General features: G+C 46.4%; 1 protein-coding gene across 2 annotated transcripts in view; it reads left to right on the plus strand.

Moving 5' to 3' along the window:
- Positions 1-18,479: 18,479 nt before the first annotated feature.
- LOC143767499 (gastrula zinc finger protein XlCGF66.1-like) overlaps positions 18,480-21,963 on the plus strand; it is a 32,559-nt gene continuing 29,075 nt past the window's right edge. The window contains exon 1 of one of the 2 annotated variants that reach the window (XM_077255890.1): positions 18,480-18,529. The gene's annotated coding sequence lies outside the window, so the exon portion shown is untranslated. The remainder of the gene's footprint in view (positions 18,530-21,963) is intronic. The other variant, XM_077255891.1, reaches the window with a different exon arrangement.

Consider the following 21,963-nt stretch of genomic DNA (forward strand, 5'->3'; position numbering starts at 1 on the left):
TATGTAACCTGCAGTGGCCATAGGGGGAATAGACATCAGATCAACACAGATGGCCTGCAGACTATTATCACACTGCAGAATATGCTAAAAAATACAGCACTGATCACACTCAAGTAACACATACACACTACAGATACCTCACACACGTGACACACACACACACTGCTACAGATACACCACACACACACTACAGATACCCCCCCCACACACACACACTACAGATACACCACACACACACTACATACCCCACACACACACACACTACATACCCCCCACACACACACACTACATACCACACACACACACACACTACATACCCCCCACACACACACACACTAGATACCACACACACACACACACTAGATACACCACACACACACACACACACACACACTAGATACACCACACACACACATAGATACACCACACACACACACATAGATACACCACACACACACATAGATACACCACACACACACACATAGATACACCACACACACACTACAGATACACCACACACACTACATACCCCCCCACACACACACACTAGATACACCACACACACACACTACATACCCCCCCCACACACACACTACATACCCCCCACACACACACTAGATACACCACACACACACACACTACATACCCCCCCCACACACACACACACACACACACTAGATACACCACACACACACACTACATACCCCACACACACATACATACCCCACACACACACACTACATACCCCACACACACACACACACTAGATACACCACACACACACACACTAGATACACCACACACACACTACATACCCTGTCATGATCTCTGCAGGCAGAGATCATAGCAAGCCTATAGAGGGACAAGCTCTCGGAAGATGGAACTATACTGACCATGAACTAAGCCTGCCGCGCAACTAGAAATAGCCAGGTAGCATTTCCTATTTATCGCTAGATGCCCAGCTCTGGCCTAAGACCTAAATAGCTAGCAGAGGGAAATATAAGACCTGGCTCACCTCTAGAGAAATATTCCAAAGAAGACAGTAGCCCCCCACATATAATGACGGTGAGTTCAGATGAAACAACAAACGCAGCAGGAAAATAGTCTTAGCAAATTTGAGGTCCGCTTACTAGATAGCAGAAGACAGATAGTATACTTTCATGGTCAGCAGAAAAACACTAACAAAACACCATCCAGAGATTACCTTAAACTCTGGCATTAACTCATAACGCCAGAGTAGCAATCCCTGATCAACGAGAGCTTTCCAGACACAGTAACAAAACTTCAGCTGTGAACTGGAACAAATAGGCAAAACAAAACATGGACAAAAGTCCAACTTATCTAGTAGTTGTCTAGAAGCAGGAACAAGCACTGAGAGGCATCAGATAACATTGTTGACCGGCAAGAAACCACCAGAGAAATGAGCTTAAATAGCGACACCCACTACTGATGGAACCAGGTGAAACAGGAAAGAGGATGACAAGTCCAATTCCACAAGCGGCCACCGGGGGAGCCCAGAATCCAAATTCACAACAGTACCCCCCCCTCAAGGAGGGGGCACCGAACCCTCACCAGATCCACCAGGGCGACCAGGATGAGCCCTATGGAAGGCACGAACAAGATCAGAAGCATGAACGTCAGATGCATTGACCCAAGAATTATCCTCCTGGCCGTAACCCTTCCAGTTGACCAGATACTGGAGTTTCCGTCTGGAAACACGAGAGTCCAAAATTTTCTCCACAACGTACTCCAACTCACCCTCAACCAACACCGGAGCAGGAGGCTCAACTGAAGGTACAACAGGTACCTCATACCTGCGCAATAACGACCGATGAAAAACGTTATGAATGGAAAAGGACGCAGGGAGGTCCAAACGGAAAGAAACAGGATTAAGAATCTCCAATATTCTATAAGGGCCGATGAACCGAGGTTTAAACTTAGGAGAAGAGACCCTCATAGGGACAAAACGAGAAGACAACCACACTAAATCTCCAACACAAAGCCGAGAACCAACACGACGATGACGGTTGGCAAAACGCTGAGTCTTCTCCTGGGACAACTTCAAATTGTCCATAACCTGCCCCCAGATGTGATGCAATCTCTCCACCACCGCATCCACTCCAGGACAATCCGAGGATTCCACCTGACCGGAGGAAAATCGAGGGTGAAACCCCGAATTACAGAAAAACGGGGACACCAAGGTGGAAGAACTGGCCCGATTATTGAGGGCGAACTCTGCCAATGGCAAAAAAGCAACCCAATCATCCTGGTCAGCAGAGACAAAACACCTCAGATATGTCTCAAGGGTCTGATTAGTCCGCTCGGTCTGGCCATTAGTCTGAGGGTGAAAAGCAGATGAAAAAGACAAATCTATGCCCATCCTAGCACAGAATGCCCGCCAAAATCTAGACACAAATTGGGTACCTCTGTCAGAAACAATATTCTCAGGAATACCGTGCAATCGGACAACATTCTGAAAAAACAGAGGAACCAACTCAGAAGAAGAAGGCAACTTGGGCAGAGGAACCAAATGGACCATTTTAGAGAAACGGTCACAGACCACCCAGATGACAGACATCTTCTGGGAAACAGGCAGATCTGAAATAAAATCCATCGAGATGTGTGTCCAAGGCCTCTTAGGAATAGGCAAGGGCAACAGCAGTCCGCTAGCCCGAGAACTACAAGACTTGGCCCGAGCACAAACGTCACATGACTGCACAAAGACTCGCACATCTCGTGACAGGGAAGGCCACCAGAAGGATCTTGCCACCAAATCCCTGGTACCAAAAATTCCGGGATGACCTGCCAATGCAGAAGAATGTACCTCAGAGATGACTCTGCTGGTCCAATCATCCGGAACAAACAGTCTATCAGGCGGACAACGATCCGGTCTATCCGCCTGAAACTCTTGCAAGGACCGCCGCAGATCAGGAGAAACGGCCGACAAAATTACTCCCTCCCTAAGGATACCTGTGGGTTCAGAATTACCAGGAGAGTCCGGGTCAAAACTCCTAGAAAGGGCATCTGCCTTAACATTCTTAGAACCCGGTAGGTATGACACCACAAAATTAAAGCGAGAAAAAAATAAAGACCAGCGCGCCTGTCTAGGATTCAGGCGTCTGGCAGTCTCAAGATAAATCAAATTTTTGTGGTCAGTCAATACCACCACCTGATGCCTAGCCCCCTCGAGCCAATGGCGCCACTCCTCAAACGCCCACTTCATGGCCAAAAGCTCCCGATTCCCAACATCATAATTCCGCTCTGCGGGCGAAAATTTGCGAGAAAAGAAGGCACAAGGCCTAATGACGGAGCAGTCGGAACCTTTCTGCGACAACACTGCCCCAACTCCGATCTCCGAAGCGTCAACCTCAACCTGAAAAGGCAGATTCACATCAGGCTGACGCAACACAGGGGCAGAGGCAAAACGGCGCTTAAGCTCCTGAAAGGCCTCTACAGCATGAGGGGACCAATTAGCAACATCAGCGCCTTGTCTGGTCAAATCAGTCAGTGGTTTAACGACATCCGAAAAACCAGCAATAAATCGGCGGTAAAAGTTGGCAAAGCCCAAAAATCTCTGAAGACCCTTAAGAGAGGAGGGCTGAGTCCAGTCACAAATAGCTTGCACCTTGACGGGATCCATCTCAATGGAAGAGGGAGAAAAAATATACCCCAAAAAGGAAATTTTCTGGACCCCAAAAACGCACTTAGACCCCTTCACACATAAAGAATTAGACCGCAGAACCTGAAAAACTCTCCTGACCTGCTGGACATGAGAGTCCCAGTCATCAGAAAAAATCAGAATATCATCCAGATATATTATCATAAATTTATCCAGAAAATCGCGGAAAATATCATGCATAAAAGACTGGAAAACTGAAGGGGCATTAGAAAGACCAAAAGGCATGACCAAATACTCAAAGTGGCCCTCGGGCGTATTAAATGCGGTCTTCCACTCATCCCCCTGCCTGATCCGCACCAAATTATACGCCCCACGAAGATCAATTTTAGAGAACCACTTAGCACCCTCTATACGAGCAAACAAATCAGTAAGCAATGGCAATGGGTATTGATACTTAACAGTGATCTTATTCAGAAGCCGATAATCAATACATGGTCTCAAAGAGCCGTCTTTTTTTGAGACAAAGAAAAACCCAGCTCCCAAGGGAGAAGAAGATGGACGAATATGTCCCTTTTCCAAAGACTCCTTTATATATTCCCGCATAGCAGCATGTTCCGGCACAGACAAATTAAACAAACGACCCTTTGGATATTTACAACCCGGTATCAAATCTATGGCACAATCGCACTCACGGTGCGGAGGTAACGACCCAAGCTTGGGTTCGTCAAAGACGTCTTGATAATCAGAGAGGAACTCAGGGACTTCAGAGGGAATGGACGACGAAATAGAAACCAAAGGTACGTCCCCATGAATACCCTTACATCCCCAGCTCAACACAGACATTGCTCTCCAGTCCAAGACTGGGTTGTGAGACTGCAACCATGGCAATCCCAGTACCAAATCGTCATGTAAATTATACAGCACCAGGAAACGAATAATCTCCTGGTGATCCGGATTGATACGCATGGTTACTTGTGTCCAGTATTGTGGTTTATTATTAGCCAATGGGGTGGAGTCAATCCCCTTCAGAGGAATAAGAGTCTCCAAAGGCTCTAAATCAAAACCACAACGATTGGCAAAGGACCAATCCATAAGACTCAGAGCGGCGCCAGAGTCAACATAGGCGTCCGTGGCAATGGATGACAAAGAACAAATCAGGGTTACAGACAAAATAAACTTAGACTGAATGGTGCCAATGGAAACAGACTTATCAAGCTTCTTTGTACGCCTAGAGCATGCTGATATAACATGAGTAGAATCCCCACAATAGAAACACAATCCATTCTTCCGTCTAAAATTCTGTCGCTCGCTCCTGGACAGAATTCTATCACACTGCATACTTTCTGGCGTCTTTTCCATAGACACCGCCAGATGGTGCACCGGTTTGCGCTCCCGCAGACGCCTATCAATCTGAATAGCCATTGTCATGGACTCATTCAGACCTGCAGGCAAAGGGAACCCCACCATAACATCCTTAACGGCATCAGAGAGACCTTCTCTGAAAGTTGCCGCCAAGGCGCACTCATTCCACTGAGTAAGCACAGACCATTTACGGAATTTTTGGCAGAAAACTTCAGCTTCGTCTTGCCCCTGAGATAGTGCCATCAAAGTTTTTTCTGCCTGAAGTTCCAAATGAGGTTCCTCATAAAGCAAGCCCAAGGCCAGAAAAAACGCATCCACATCGCGTAACGCAGGATCCCCTGCTGGCAATGAGAAGGCCCAATCTTGAGGGTCACCCCTGAGCAAGGAAATCACAATCCTAACCTGCTGAGCAGGGTCTCCAGCTGAACGAGACTTCAGGGACAAATAAAGCTTACAATTATTTCGGAAATTCTGGAAGCTAGCTCTATTCCCTGTGAAGAACTCCGGCAAAGGAATTCTCGGCTCAGATACCGGAGCATGTACCACAAAATCTTGTAAATTTTGTACTTTCGTGATGAGATTATTCAAACCCGCAGTTACACTCTGGAGATCCATTATTGTCAGGTGCACACAGAGCATACAGAGATTAGGAGGAGAGAGAGAAAAAAGACTGCAGCAAGGCAGACTGGAGGAAAAAAAAAAAAAAAAAATTCCAGCAGACTTCTTATAACTCTCCTTTCTCAACCTGGGTCTTTAACACTTTATTGGCCGGTCAAACTGTCATGATCTCTGCAGGCAGAGATCATAGCAAGCCTATAGAGGGACAAGCTCTCGGAAGATGGAACTATACTGACCATGAACTAAGCCTGCCGCGCAACTAGAAATAGCCAGGTAGCATTTCCTATTTATCGCTAGATGCCCAGCTCTGGCCTAAGACCTAAATAGCTAGCAGAGGGAAATATAAGACCTGGCTCACCTCTAGAGAAATATTCCAAAGAAGACAGTAGCCCCCCACATATAATGACGGTGAGTTCAGATGAAACAACAAACGCAGCAGGAAAATAGTCTAAGCAAATTTGAGGTCCGCTTACTAGATAGCAGAAGACAGATAGTATACTTTCATGGTCAGCAGAAAAACACTAACAAAACACCATCCAGAGATTACCTTAAACTCTGGCATTAACTCATAACGCCAGAGTAGCAATCCCTGATCAACGAGAGCTTTCCAGACACAGTAACAAAACTTCAGCTGTGAACTGGAACAAATAGGCAAAACAAAACATGGACAAAAGTCCAACTTATCTAGTAGTTGTCTAGAAGCAGGAACAAGCACTGAGAGGCATCAGATAACATTGTTGACCGGCAAGAAACCACCAGAGAAATGAGCTTAAATAGCGACACCCACTACTGATGGAACCAGGTGAAACAGGAAAGAGGATGACAAGTCCAATTCCACAAGCGGCCACCGGGGGAGCCCAGAATCCAAATTCACAACAATACCCCCCACACACACACACACACACACTAGATACACCACACACACACACACTAGATACACCACACACACACTACATACCCCCCCCACACACACACACACACACTAGATACACCACACACACACACTACATACCCCACACACACATACATACCCCACACACACACACTAGATACACCACACACACACTAGATACACCACACACACACACACTAGATACACCCCACACACACACACTACAGATACCCCACACACACACACACACACACACACACACACACACACACACACACACACACACACTAGATACACCACACACACTACAGATACCCCACACACACTACAGATACCCCCACACACACACACACACACTACAGATACCACACACTCCTCTGTGCTGCAGGAGAGGCCACTATACATGTGCAGCTCCTTCTGCTCACAGCAAGCACTTCCCCAGCACCTCCCCCGCTCTCTCCTTCTCTGTCGGGGCTGTGGAAGAGAGCAGGAGAATCTGTGACCATGAGGAATTTAGCTGCTTCTCTACCTGTCCCTCGGAGCACACACAGGTAGATATGGCTGACCTTGCAGCTTGATTGCAGGCTCTTTCGTGCAGGGGAACAGGAGCACTGGCCAATCAGCTCTTCTATCAATCTGATGCTCATTGGCCAGTGTTCTTCTCCAGCATGGCACGCCCCTTTTTTGAATGGCTGAACCCAGCGCAGGAAAGAAAAAAAAAAAATCAGTGTATAGAAAATGTTTGCACCCCCAGCCAACCAGTGGCACCGTGAGCAGGCGGCTACCCGTCCTCTGTCCCCGTCTACACAGAAACTTACTGCTGCAGTCTCCCTATGTTCTGTCACTGCTATCAGGGACATCTTCAATGTAAGTACTTTCATGCCCTGTCGCCGCAGTAGACAGGAAGAAGTGTGCGTCTGATGGCCTGATCACAAGCTGTAGTGGGAGGCATGGCCGGAGCAGCACAGCGCGGCCCCCATCCTGTTCTATGTTCCTCACTGCAGCGGTACTGATCAGGTCTCAGGACATCAGCCGCCCACTTCCTCCTTTCTAGTGCAGCCCGATCAAGTGCGCAAGGCAAGCAAATGCCGGCTGGCGTGCTGGCTGCTGAAGTGAACTCCCACTGACCACTGGCGTAGCTAGAGCTTTTGCCGCCCGGGGCTGTTTCCGAGTTTGGCGCCCCCCCCCATTGCCGTCACTCAACGCCGGGCACCGTCCCCTCAGCACTGTTTACCCATGAAATCCGGTGCCTGCGCTGTGTATCGCTGTTTGGTGCAGGCGCAGAGAGCTCTGGCCGTCTGACGTCACAGCCAGGCTTGCAGACTGCGCCTGTGCGGCCACCCACCTTGGTAATCCCAGCCCTGCAGTGTGTTATGCATTATGCAGAGTTCGGGGCTGGGATTCACAAGCAGGGCGGCCGCACAGGCGCAGTGTCCAGCATTGCCCCAGTGTGTCCAGCATTGCCCCCAGTGTCCAGCAATCTGCCCCAGTGTCCAGCATTGCCCCCAGTGTGTCCAGCAATCTGCCCCAGTGTCCAGCATTGCCCCCAGTGTGTCCAGCAATCTGCCCCAGTGTCCAGCATTGCCCCCAGTGTGTCCAGCAATCTGCCCCAGTGTCCAGCATTGCCCCCAGTGTGTCCAGCAATCTGCCCCAGTGTCCAGCATTGCCCCCAGTGTGTCCAGCATTGCCCCCAGTGTGTCCAGCAATCTGCCCCAGTGTGCCCAGCAATCTGCCCCCAGTGTGTCTCCAGCAATCTGCCCCCAGTGTGTCTCCAGCAATCTGCCCCCAGTGTGTCTCCAGCAATCTGCCCCCAGTGTGTCTCAAGCAATCTGCCCCCAGTGTGTCTCCAGCAATCTGCCCCCAGTCTGTCTCCAGCAATCTGCCCCCAGTCTGTCTCCAGCAATCTGCCCCCAGTCTGTCTCCAGCAATCTGCCCCCAGTGTGTCTCCAGCAATCTGCCCCCAGTGTGTCTCCAGCAATCTGCCCCCAGTCTGTCTCCAGCAATCTGCCCCCAGTCTGTCTCCAGCAATCTGCCCCCAGTCTGTCTCCAGCAATCTGCCCCCAGTGTGTCTCCAGCAATCTGCCCCCAGTGTGTCTCCAGCAATCTGCCCCCAGTGTGTCTCCAGCAATCTGCCCCCAGTCTGTCTCCAGCAATCTGCCCCCAGTCTGTCTCCAGCAATCTGTCTGTCTGAGTCAGACATAAAGAAAAAAAAAAAAAGTAAAATCCTCACCTCTCCCGTTCCCAGCGCAGGTCCCGTGCACTCAGCGTCTCTCCGGCTCTGCAACGCTCAGGACAGAGAGGCTGAGCGCGCAGTGATGACGTCATCGCACCCTCTGCCCTGAGACGTCGCAGAGTCAGAGAGCGGTGAAGAAGCTGCAGCTGCCGCAGGAACCAGGAGAGGTGAGTATTAGAACGGGGGGCCCAATGCCAGCTGGTATGGCGGCCCTGGTTGTGGCGGTGGCGTCGGCGCCGCCCGAAGATTTAAAGGGCCCGCGTCTCAATTTTTTTTCTTTCTTCCTCCTCCTCCCTGGGTCGGAGCCGCCCCCGGCATTGTGCCGCCCGGGGCGGCCCGCCCCCCCCGCGCCCCCCTTCCTACGCCACTGCCACTGACAATGCTGAAGGGGCGATATCTCTTGCGGCCCATTACAAGGACCGGCCCTTCTGGCATTTGCCAGAAATGCCCTATGGCCAGTCCGGCCCTGCCCCAGACAGAGGTTAAATAAACCTTGTTTTACAAATAACAAACAAACTTAAAACTGTTTGTAACCTCAAAGGTCTTCAGACAATAAATAAACAGTTCTCAGGATTGTGTCACAATGAGCATTGTCTGTCTGTAAATGTATTACAAGAAATGCTGCTCTGTAATGGTCTGTATACGTTCAGTATATTTCAAAATGGACTCAAAATAGCCATTTTCATATTCACATTACAGCGGCGCTGACCGTACCACAGCGCTTGCTCCCGCAGATGATTCCGGATGGCACCTCGTGAGCCAGCAACCGCCCGTCCTGGCCTCACGGCGTCTGCCAGCAGAGGGGGGAAACTGAGCCAGGACCCCCGACGCTGCTTCCAGCTCTGGAGCCCTTGCCGTCCTCAAAGGTAAACTGCGCAAGCGGCATCCAGGCTGGGTATCCTCTTCTCTCCGTGGATTCCCGTAGGAACAGGAAACCAAACTGTGGGAGCGAGGGGGACCGCCCCTTTTATCTCTTCGTAGGGTTTCCTGTTCCTAGGGGCGGATCCCCTCTCTCAGTGGGTGCTGTCGTGGCGAAGAGAAAAAAAACAATGATGTAGCTCCTAGTCTGTTTGTGCCAGGATGTACATGGCTTATTTTTGCAACTGCACTGTCTGAACGTTACAATACATTGGTCTTATATAGAACAATTCTTGCACTCAAAATGCCTAGAAATAGGAATTGCCAAAACCACCGCCACTACAGCTTTCAGGTACTGTTGATCCTCTTCCAACAACAGGACGTGTGGCATCGCCTGTTCCAGAGCTTATGGTAAAACAAGCAGAGTTTGCCTCAAAGGATCTTTTAGCTACACGTCACCTGCACTGTGCATCAACGAAGCCAACACTCTCCTCATCTGCACACCTGTCTGGGTCTCAGGTTTTATCAACCACAGAATTATCATCAACTTTGTCATCACTGATTTGGCTGACAGTTGACTTTGTATAAGAAATGGATAAGACAAAAACAAAATGAACATTTACCCTCCTGTAAATAAGTAAAAAGCATTAGTTCAGTTACTTAGTAAACACTATTCTTGATTCTTTGTTTCATTGCAGCCACTTGGTAAATTCAAACAAGTTCATTTTTTTCACATTAAAAAATGAATAATAATAATAAAATAATAATTAATGTACACTCTGCATCCCATCGTGACTGAAAAAAAAAACAGAAATGTAGTAATGTTTGCAACTTAAAAAAGAAAAACTGAAATATCACATGGTCATAAGTATTCAGACCCTTTGCTCAGTATTGAGTAGAAGCACCTTTTGAGCTAGTACAGCCATGAGTTATCTTGGTAATGGTGCAACAAGTTTTTCACACCTGGATTTGGGGATCCTCTGCCATTCTTCCTTGCAGATCCTCTTCAGTTCCATCAAGTTGGATGGTGAACGTATGTGGACAGCCATTTTCAGGTCTCTCCAGAGATGCTTAATTGGGTTTAGGTCAGGGCTCTGGCTGGGCCAGTCAAGAATAGTCACAGAGTTGTTCTGAAGCCACTCCTTTGTTATTTTAGCTATGTGCTTTGGGCCATTGTCTTGTTGAAAGGTGAACCTTTGACCAAGTCTGAGGTTCAGAGCACTCTGCAAGTGGTTTTCATCCAGGATATCTCTGTACTTGGCTGCATTCATGTTTCCTTCAATGACAACCAGTTGTCCTGTCCCTGCAGCTGAAACACACCCCCATAGCATGATGCTGCCATGTTTCACTGTTGGGATTGTATTGGGCAGGTGATGAGCAGTGCTTGGTTTTCTCCACACGTACCACTTAGAATTATCACCAAAAATGTCTATCTTCATCTCATCAGACCAGAGAATCTTATTTCTCATAGTTTGGGAGTCCTTCATGTGTTTTTTAGCACACTCTATGCGGGCTTTCATATGTCTAGCACTGAGTAGAGGCGCCCGTCGGGCCACTCTGCCATAAAGGCCTGACTGGTGAAGGGCTGCAGTGATAGTTGACTTTGTGGAACTTTCTCCCATCTCCCTACTGCATCTTTGGAGCTCAGAGTGATCTTGGGGTTCTTCTTTTCCTCTCTCACCAAGGCTCTTCTCACACGATTGCTCAGTTTGGCTGGACAGCCAGGTCTAGGAAGACTTCTGGTGGTCCCAAACGTCTTCCCTTTAAGGATTATGGAGGCCACTGTTCTCTTAGGAACCTAAAATAAACCTAAAATAAAAACAAAATAAACATATACCCTACATGTATGGGAAATGGCCTGAGCTCTTTATTCACCTCAAAATTTGCTATTATTCTGGCCATTGCAGAGCCAGTAACATGTCTTTCTGTCAGAATCAAGTCGTTCATCTCCTCCAGCCCCATGTCATCTAAATACGAAAGCTGACTGTTCATCTCTTCTAATAAATCTACTGGAAGTTGATTCTATTGTAGCATCTTCCTAAGCTTTTGCTGTGCTGTTGGATAGAGGACTATGAAGCAGAACAGTAACAGGTGTCATTAATGTCATTAACGGATTGGAAATTCTGCTATGTACAACAAGTTCCCAATTAATGAAAACTGGCGTTGACACAAGTCTTGATCAGAAGCACTTGATACAGATGTGACTTAAAGTGGTACACCTCTAAGCACTTTGCCACATATCTTACTGCAGTTAAGGGCTGTAGTAAGTCCTCCTGCCCATAAAGGACTATAATTGTACTACGTCTGATTGTCCGCCACCAGCAGGCGTACCCTCCCGAAAATTATGCACAACAGAGCGCACGTTCGCTGTGTTGGCACCATTACAGTCTATGGCCCGTTGGCGCCTAATCCTGAATACTATTTTGCAGGGGGTCACCCGCCACCACTGTGACTGAAACTGGAACGCTGTTGGGGGGAATACAGTTTACTTTCACCACAGGGTTCAGTTACATGTGGGCACTGGCCAGCTTAATAACGCTATTAACCTGCAGATAAACACCATATCTGCAGGTTAATAACGTTTTTTTCTAGTGACAGGTAAGTGGTATGGCAGACAATGCCACCATCAACTTGGCCAACTGGATGACTAGATGCGTATTATTGTTTTCTGGCCACCCAATCAGGTATTGATAAAGAGGAACAGGAAGAAGGAGTAAAATAAGCAATATATAATGATGATACAAATGATGATGAAGACCAGATGCTACTAAGATGTGTATGCAGCCTGGGTGCTATAAAGATGATGACTGAGACTATAGACTGAGATGACCTCTTTTCTATGTTGCCAGAGGACCATAGTCACTACCACGGCCACATCAACAAAAAGGTATTTCAGGCACTTTGAGCATACTACACTAGCTGTAACTTCACCACTTGCTCACCAATTGACCTAAGTGGAAGCAGTATCGCTCTTGGAAAATGTAAATCTTTTGGATGAACATTAGCTAATTTCTTCATTGCCGATACACCAACTCTCCTTCATTTTCACCCTGAATTGGCTCCCAAGTCCTGCCCACCACACAATTTTCATCATATTAATTAAAATTATCTCACGCTGAGATAACTGGCAGGAATGATATGTTCTGATTCCCACCTCTAGGATTTCCCTTGATTCTGAGTGACAATACCAAATTGGATGCCAATGCGCCTACCACCTTCACACGGTTCACACCTGTCAAATATTCCTATTAGCAATAGAGCTAAGAAATGGATTCATATTGTTCTGCACCTCCTCTGCTTCATTTCAGTCCAAGTGCTAACTATTCAATCCAATGCATAACCTGGAATGATCTGTTGTGAAATATTTTCCTTAGCATCTCTCTAGGAGACAAGGCACCTTACAGTCTCTAGGAGACACTGAAGTCAGAAATGTTATTGAAGGAACTGAAACTCCTGCTGTCAATCCCACTCCTATCCTACTTAACAAAGTACTAGAAAATGATTTCACTGTTGCTTTAACATTAGGCCTTTTATTACTGCAGTAACATAAGAAAGTAGACAAACAAAAGCCTACGGCTATTTCCTGTGATGTCACTGTGACAGGGTATGCGACAGAGCAGGAAGAGACACCAGGCCGATAAACAATCCAACGAGATTTATTGGAACAGGTAGCGGGGCAGCACAAATGAGAGTAATGTTACAGTGTCCGTAATGAGTTCACAATGAGTCCACACAAAGGGAGCCGACCCAGGGGCGCCACCCGGTAATCCAATGCCAGGGAAAAAGAAAAATAGTCCTTGGATGAGTTCAATGTATCCAGCAGATGAGGGATACAATGCGGTCCTAACAATACGCACGGTCACCGGGATCTCGCCTCAGCATAAGATCCCAGCCCTTCGCAGGTCACCACCAACTGACCCAGCCAAAAACATGAGTCTATTGTCCTGTATCCTGGGATCAGCTCATCCATGGGGAAGGTTCACATCAACTTTTAACATATGGCTTCATTGAGAAGTTTCCAGAAGCTACCAGCTCTGTTCTGTCTTACAGGTTTTTGTATTGGATGAGTCACATGTTGAGAAGAACAAAGACAGAATCCCCCACTAGATGCAGTACACGTGAGGTGGACCTACGCCTGATTACATTACAGTCCAGAAACACAGGCTGGCGAAGGGACACGCTGCTACAACCACGCATTGTCAAAGCCTCAGTGCTCTATCATTCCCCCCTATCATTCATTTTATATATATATAAACAGTGACAGCACATTGCTAACAGGACTGAACAAATATACAAAGTCCAAATAATACCAACATATAGTGCTCAAAATGTACCAAAAATGTAAAAATACAGTGCTCAAATACTAATACGCAGTGAAACCATTACAAACATACAATGCGCAATTAATATGAGTATGAGCTGTTCAAAAAATGCCAATATACTGACAAAATAATGCAAAACTATACCACTATAGAAGGCTAATATACACTCACCGGCCACTTTATTAGGTACACCATGCTAGTAACGGGTTGGACCCCTTTTGCCTTCAGAACTGCCTCAATTCTTCGTGGCATAGATTCAACAAGGTGCTGGAAGCATTCCTCAGAGATTTTGGTCCATATTGACATGATGGCATCACACAGTTGCCGCAGATTTGTCGGCTGCACATCCCAAAGATGCTCCATACAAGGCAGGATGGATCCATGCTTTCATGTTGTTTACGCCAAATTCTGACCCTACCATCCGAATGTCGCAGCAGAAATCGAGACTCATCAGACCAAGCAACGTTTTTCCAATCTTCTACTGTCCAATTTCGATGAGCTTGTACAAATTGTAGCCTCAGTTTCCTGTTCTTAGCTGAAAGGAGTGGTACCCGGTGTGGTCTTCTGCTGCTGTAGCCCATCTGCCTCAAAGTTCGACGCACTGTGCGTTCAGAGATGCTCTTAGGCCTACCTTGGTTGTAACGGGTGGCGATTTGAGTCACTGTTGCCTTTCTATCAGCTCGAACCAGTCTGCCCATTCTCCTCTGACCTCTGGCATCAGCAAGGCATTTCCGCCCACAGAACTGCCGCTCACTGGATTTTTTTTCTTTTTCGGACCATTCTCTGTAAACCCTAGAGATGGTTGTGTGTGAAAATCCCAGTAGATCAGCAGTTTCTGAAATACTCAGACCAGCCCTTCTGGCACCAACAACCATGCCACGTTCAAAGGCACTCAAATCACCTTTCTTCCCCATACTGATGCTCGGTTTGAACTGCAGGAGATTGTCTTGACCATGTCTACATGCCTAAATGCACTGAGTTGCCGCCATGTGATTGGCTGATTAGAAATTAAGTGTTAACAAGAAGTTGGACAGGTGTACCTAATAAAGTGGCCAGTGAGTGTACACTGCTCAAAAAAATAAAGGGAACACTAAAATGCCACATCCTAGATATCACTGAATGAAATATTCCAGTTGTAAATCTTTTATTCATTATATAGTTGAATGCGTTGAGAACAATAAAACATAAAAATGATAAATGTAAATGAAAATTAATATCCCATGCAGATCTGCATTTGGAATGATACTCCAAATCAAAGTGGAAAATCAAATTACAGGCTGATCTGACTTCAGTGGAAATGCCTCAAGATAAGGAAATGATGCTTCGTAGTGTGTGTGGCCTCCACGTGCCGGTATGACCTCCTTACTACACCAAGGCATGCTCCTGATGAGGCGGCGGATGGCCTCCTGAGGGATCTCCTAACAGAACTGGATTAAAGCATCAGTCAACTCCTGGACAGTCTGCGGTAAAAAGTGGCGTTGGTGGATGTTACATCGTTCCGAGACATGATGTCCCAAATGTGCTCAATTCGATTCAAGTCTGGGGAACGGGCGGGCCAGTCCATAGCATCAATGTCTTCATCATGCAGGAACTGCTGACACACTCTAGCCACATGAGGCCTAGCATTGTCATGCATCAGAAGAAACCCAGGGCCCACTGCACCTGCATATGGTCTCACAATGGGTCTGAGGATCTCATCACAGTACCTAATGGCATTCAGTATATAAAAAATAATGGAGAATGGGAGAAGTCAGCTCTCCATTTGCAGTCTCTTTCCAAGAATGAATTCCACGCACAGAGCCGCCTGGGCTTGGGCGTGCAAGTTCCAAAGAATGAAGAAAAAAAGGTAGCCAAGAGTAGAAAAATATAAAACTTCGTCTTAAATGGCAAATATTCATAAAAACAGGCAAAATGCGGACAACATATAGATCCCAGAGAGCTACAAACCGACGCGTTTCAACACTCCAGTCTTAATCATGGTTAGTATAGGTTGTCAGACTGGAGGCTTAAAAACCTTTCGTGAAGCACACAGGTGAAAAAGTCAGTGCTAATTGTCAATTAAATCACATTGTAACAAGAGTCTGTCTCATTCAGATCTCACATTTCATTACGGTTTCTAAGGTTTTTTTGTTTTTTCTTTAGTTTGTCTTTTCTGCATTTGATTTCTTATCAGTCTAGGTATGCATCATAATAAAAGTCTGTCTCATTCATGGTATTAATTATTTTGTATCTGTATATTGTCTTTTCATGATTTATTGTTTTTATGTTATATGGTACATGCATGTTGAAGTGCTTTCACAAAGAGTTAAATCTACTCACCTTGTGATTTAATTAACAATTAGCACTGACTTTTTCACCTGTTTCCTTCACAAAATGTGCAAAGTTGCCCATCCTGGTGTTCTGTGGCAAATGCCAAACATCCTGCACAACCCCCATCTGTGGACGTCGGGCACTCAGACCATCCTCATGGAGTTGGTTTCTAACCGTTTGTGCAGACATATGCACATTTGTGGTCTGCTGGAGGTCATTTTGCAGGGCTCTGGCAGTGCTCATCCTGTTCCTCCTTGTACAAAAGGCTGAGGTAGCGGTCCTGCTGCTAGGTTGTTGCCCTCCTATGGCTCCCTCCACATCTCCTGGTATACTGGCCTGTCTCCTGGTATTTGCTCCAATGGACACTGTGCTGACAGACACAGCTACTCTTCTTGCCACTGCTTACATTGATGTGCCATCCTGGAGGAGCTGCACTTCCTGAGCAACATCTGTGGGTTGTAGACTCCACCTCATGCTACTGTACTGTACCTCTAGGGAGGAGAGCAATGACAAAATGCAAAAGTGACAAAAACAACAGCCAAAAAGGATGAGAGCAGAGAAATGGGCTGTGGTCACCACCTGCAGAACCACTCATTTAGGGCTGTCCCACACGTCCAGATAATTCCGGTACCGGAATAAATCGGTACCGGAGTTATCCGTGTCCGTGTGCCTGGGAACTCACGGAGGCCATACGTGCGGCACACGTGTGCCGCCCGTATGGCGAGTGGGTACCACACGGAGCGTGTGGTACCCACTCTGCATGGTGCTGAAGCTGCGATTCATATCTTCCCTGCAGCAGCGTTTGCTGCAGAGAAAATATGAATAGTTTAAAATAAAGATCCATGTGTACGCCGCCCCCCCACCCCCTGTGCACCCCCCCGCTGGTCAGAAAATACTTACCCGCTCCCTCGCTGCTTCCTGGTCTGGCCGCGGCTTCTCCTGCATGCGGTCACGTGGGGCCGATCATTTACAGTCATGAATATGTGGCTCCACCTCCCATAGGGGCGGAGCCGACTATTCATGATTGTAAATGATCGGCCCCACGTGACCGCATACAGTAGGAGGCGCGGCCAGACCAGGAAGGAGCGAGGGAGCGGGTAAGTATTTTCTGACCAGCGGGGGGGCGCACAGGGGGTGGGGGGGCAGCGGACACCTAAATCTTTATTTTTAACACTATTCTTCATATTTTCTCTACAGCAAACGCTGCTGCAGGGAAGATATGAATACCGGCTTCAACACCATGTGGGGGGGACAGCGCTTACTGTAGCGCTGTCTCCTGCACGCACATGGACCCCAGACGGAGAATGTCCGTGTGAGGTCCGTGTTTTACGCGGACCCATTGACTCTATTGGGTCCGTGTAAAACGTGCGCTCCCACGAACACTGACATGTCTCCGTGTTTGGCACACGGAGACACGGTCCGCAAAAAATCAATGACATCTGAACAGATGCATTGATTTTTATGGGTCTACGTGTGTCAGTGTCTCCGGTACGTGAGGAAACTGTCACCTCACGTACCGGAATCACTGACGTGTGAAACCGGCCTTATAGGGGTTTTCTTGCTAATTGACGATCATTTCTACCTGTTGCCTGGTCCATTTGCACAACAGCAAGAGAAACTGAGTCACAATCAGTGTTGCTTTATAACTGGACGGGTTGATTTCACAGAGGTGTGATTGACTTGGAGTTACACTGTGTTGTTAAGTGTTCCCTTTAGTTTTTTGATCAGTGTACTATCAAAAAAATAGCAACATATTGTGCTCAGATAATATGTACCAAAAAAACCCCAGCTAACTAATTTCAACATACAGTGCTCAAATATTACCAACCAAATAATACCAATATACAGAAGCCAAGAATACCAAATATCAATATACAGAGGGTAAATAATGCCAACCAAATAAAACTGACATACAGTGCCCATATAATGCAAACCCAATACTGATATCCAGTGCTCAAAAAAACAACCAAATACCAACATAAAGTGCAAAAATAATACCAAAATATAGCAGTATACAGTGCCTAAATATTACCTACCAAGTAATACAGTGTCCATATAATACCAACAAAACAAACACCAACATGGCATGCCCATGTGGCCTAACGAGGTCCCTCAGGACGACAATGTCTGGATGTCTATTAGGCCGCACAAAAAACGTCCCCTCATCCAGCACCATGACAACCAGCACAGCAGAGTCCTGCATACACTGAGGCCCCTGATCATGTGACCCCTGACTCCTCCCCTCCTGTGACCTCATCCCAGGTCCTGTGCGCACAGAACAGCCATATATGTGGTGTGCGGCTCTGCAGGTGGAGGTAGGTACACATTCTGTATTCAGTGGAGACAGATTTTTCCATTGCTGAGATAGAAGGTGAGAGTTGGTGCTCCTAAAATTATATGCAGGAGAAGACAGTAAGCAACAGTTATAATTCCCCATAGAACTTTATGATCACTAACTGCCGCCCCCTACCTCAGTAATGGCAAAAGTCTGTATTAGGGCAGAGACAGACTGCCGTATTTCTCGTGAGAGAATCCCATTGCACTGCCCTCATTGCACTGCCCGGACTGCCCGGCACCTCTCCTGACCTGAGCAAGACATTATGATGGATTTCTATGTAGCGGTCAAGTTCAGGTCAGGAGAGCCGACAGCCAGTACGAGGTTTACGATGCGATTCTCGCACGGGAAATACGGCAGTCTGTCTCTGCCCTTCACTAAAATACTTTTACTTATGAGCTGATAATCCTGAGACTGCATGATCAGTTTCAGAACAGAAAGAATCAGATTTCTATAAAATTAATAAAGAAATATTGCAAAGTTTCTTATTTTCAAGTGTCCTATTGATTTACGATGAAAAAAAATTACAACAGCACTTATGCTTTAAACTTTGTTTTATTGTTGTTTTATTCCCACTAGGGGCGGAGAAATTCTGTCATACAAACATTGCAGGCTTAGGGGCGTTAGGTAGGACCTCAACTGCCATGGCAGTACATTAGCGGGTCACAAACAGGAGGCTGCCTTCGTTTTTCTCCACAGCTTAAGACCTTGTTCAAACATCTGTTCTTCTCACATTCAGGAAAAACTAGCTGATTATTTTAATCATACTTTGATCATGTGGTCCAAGCATCATCAATTTTCTTGTAAATGGAGAAAAAATGTTTCCCCACCTTCTCCTTTGTCGGACCATAACTCGAATGTCAACTGGCTCCTGTCCATTATTTTTTTTCACTGACCTGTAGACTTGCATTGTGGACATGAAAACCAGACCTGTCTTCACAATTTTGCACAAACTACTCGGTCCATGAAAAATCACAAATTTGTGTATGGCCCTGTGAACACCACAGATAGCATTTATACCCGCAAACGCAGAGTGTGAATTAAGTCTAATGCTGACATCCCTGATGACTAAAAGTATTTTGAACTTGGCTGTCTCCATCAGATTCCTAGACTATAAGTGAAGTAGCACTGAGCATATGAATTATGTCTTCATTATAATCTTTCAGCCCCCCCCAACCTGACCGGCCCTTATACACCATAACCGATGTTATATAACCGGACAAAATGCATTGAAAAATTAGTGATCCATACAGTATTATGTGCTTTCTGTGTCATTTCTTTGGTATATAAAACTCTAAAAAAGCATTGAAAAATTTGTCTGTATTTAATTAGTCATCCATAGAGTATTAGGTGCTCTAAGTGACAGTAGCATGTTATGTAACACTGCAAAAACGCATTGAAAAATTTGTCTGGATTCAATTACTCATGCACCCTGTATTATGTGCTTTGTGTTAAATTTTAGTGGTATATATATAAAACTCAAAAAAACCTTCCAAAAGTGTTTATGGATTCAATTATTTATCCATACAGGTTAACACGGTTCTTGTTACATTACGGTGGTATATAAAACTCAAAAATATTCCAAAACTTTTTATGGATTCAGATTCAATTAGTCATCCATACAGTTTAACATGCTTTGTGTAAAATTATGTTGGGTTCAAATTTTTAAAAACCACTTGACCTGGTAAAGTTCACAAAATATTTTTGTTAAAAAAATTTACTACAGTCATATGTACTGTAGAACCTGCTTTGTGTGAAAATTTGTTGGTTTGAAATAAAAAAACAAAATTGGCCTGGTACAAATTTGGTCCCACAGTGCTTGGTCCCCAGCTGCCACTATTTCTCCCAGTTTGGCATCCCTGCCTTGTACCAGCACGTGTGCTTACCAACATGGTTACTGGAATTATCCACTTAACGACCAACACATGGACAAGCTGATGTGGCCAGGGACACTACATTTCATAGACGGCACATAGGGTTAACATTGTAGAGATCAGGGCCGAGTCCCACCCTGGCACGGCACATGTGCTACTTATGTCAAGGATTGCTGGTCCTACTGTTATCAGGGTATCCTCCACCAGTTCTTGCCCCCCTGCTATTTGTCCTCATCCTCCATTTCCGACGTGCTACCTCAGAGCACACATCAGCTGGAGCTTTGCATCACTGCCCTCAGTGAATCAGCAAGAGGCTCTGCTGAAGCTAATTTGTCCAGGAGACAAACTGCACGTCACAGAACAGTTATTGAAAGGAATAACAGACCAGACAGATCTGTGGCTCTCACTGCTGACATACCATGCTTGGCCCACGTGCTCACCTTGGGAGTTCAGCAGTTTATGAAAACCTACCCATGTTTGCCAGAGTTCCTGGCCAAGGTATGCCGCGTCAGCAGCTTTTTCCACAAGTCGGCTATCGATGCCACTGCTCTGGCGGTGCTGCATCAGCGCATGCAAGTGCCAGCTCACCGACTGGTGTGCGACGTGACCACGTGCTGGAACTCCACACTGCGCATGCTGGCAAGGCTTTGTGAGCAGCAGAGGCCAGTTGTGGAATACCAGCTCCAACACACCCGTCGGCATTCTGGTCAGCCTCTGCACATAACCGAAGAGTGGGCATGGAGGTCTGACATTTGTGCGTTCACCAAGACTTTGAGGACTCCACAAAGATGGTGAGCGGCCATGACTCAATCATTGGCACAACAATCCTGCTTCTGTGCCTACTTAAATGGAACCTGTCAGTAGGATTGTAGTAAACTACAGACTGTCAGGTTGGCACCGTTATACTGATTAAAATGATACCTTGGTGGATAAAAATGTCTTGTGGTTGTTTAATCTTTATTTTCAGTTTTGAGTTAATGATATGCTCGTGCTTTGGGCGGGCCTGTGGGGGGGTCTTCATGTGGTGCGCTGATTAGGTATTCATCAGTATGGCTTATGACAGGTCACTGACCTGCCCCCTAGGTTACATAATGAATATTATATATATTAAAAAAAATCTCCTTCTGCAGGCAGACGCAAGACGGCAGTGCCTGCGCTGAACCATGATCACATCCATAATGTGGAAGTAATTATTCTTTTTGACGGTATCCATAAATTCCCAAAACAAACAAACAAAAAAACAGTTTGAAAATTGCACTGGCCACGCCTGCACAGTAGCAGCTATCGGCGAGGACACTGCCTGTAAGAGCTTACTCTACAAGGGATTGGTGAGGATACAGTAGATGATGGCAGAGCTGGTCTTGCCGTATGGTGGAATGAGGGTTACTGCAGGTTGTACGCTTGTCGAAAGAGGTAGGTGTTCAGGTTCCTTTTGAAGGTTTCTACGGTAGGCGAGAGTCTATGTTGTGGTAGAAAGTTCCAGAGTAGGGAGGATGGACGGGAGAAATCTTGCATGTGATTGTGGGAAGAGGAGATAATA

Source organism: Ranitomeya variabilis, chromosome 4 (genome assembly GCF_051348905.1).
Source record: "Ranitomeya variabilis isolate aRanVar5 chromosome 4, aRanVar5.hap1, whole genome shotgun sequence".
Taxonomy (NCBI): domain Eukaryota; kingdom Metazoa; phylum Chordata; class Amphibia; order Anura; family Dendrobatidae; genus Ranitomeya; species Ranitomeya variabilis.